The sequence below is a fragment of the Myotis lucifugus genome, unplaced genomic scaffold, assembly GCF_000147115.1.
Source record: "Myotis lucifugus unplaced genomic scaffold, Myoluc2.0 scaffold_644, whole genome shotgun sequence".
In the NCBI taxonomy this organism is placed as follows: Eukaryota; Metazoa; Chordata; class Mammalia; order Chiroptera; family Vespertilionidae; genus Myotis; species Myotis lucifugus.
Window position 1 is genome coordinate 232682 of NW_005871692.1, and position 866 is coordinate 233547.

Genomic DNA, 866 nt, shown 5'->3' on the forward strand with positions numbered 1-866 from the left:
TATTGGTGATAACAGCTTCCTTTATGGACCACGATGCCAAACCTCTTCTCTTTTATGAGGCCTCCTCTCCCCCATCCGTAGGACCTAAGAACACCCTTCTCCGTGCTATTCCCCGTCCCTCCCCCCACGCCGCCCCCGAGGGGAAGGGCCATTCTAGGGTTCCAGGGAGACGCCCCGGCCCCGGGATGCCTCCCCCTCGGCGGGCGGGCTCCCGGACGACTGCATTCAAGTCAGAGGCATCCGCCCTCCTCCGAGGAAAACCCACCGCAGACCTAGCCAGGAAAAAGGACAGCGGGCAGTGCACGGGGCAAGAGGAGGTGAAAGACGGCGGCGGCAGGAGCTGGAGCTGGGAACATAAATAAACACAGTGCACATCACCGCAGCAGCACGCAAATAATTAAAGATGACAACCGTCCCTGGGGACCCCCAGGGTGGACACGGCAAACGAAAGCTGTTGGCGTGAGCGAGGGAGCAGGGGGAGGACACTGTTCCCGCGCCCCGGCGCTAACACCCCTGGGCTACGCTCCGCACTGAATCGCGGACGGACAACTCCCGCCTTTCTAGGAGCCCCGGCTGTGAACCACGTTAAGGAACACGGTGCAGCCCAAGTGCCGCAAAACGTCGGCGTGTGCGGGGCAGCGAGGACACGCCGCCTCCGGAAACAGCCCGGGCGCCCTCCATCCCCCGAGCCCCACGCAGACACACAAACACACAAAAGAAACCGCCTCGGGCCTCCGGGACGCGGCGTTTCGCTCCCGCCGCCCGCGGCCCGGGCCCCGCCCCCCGCCCGCCGCGGAAGTGACGCAGCGCGCCCCGCCCCCGCCGCAACGTGGGCTGCTGCTGCCGCTGCGGGTGGACCTGCAGGA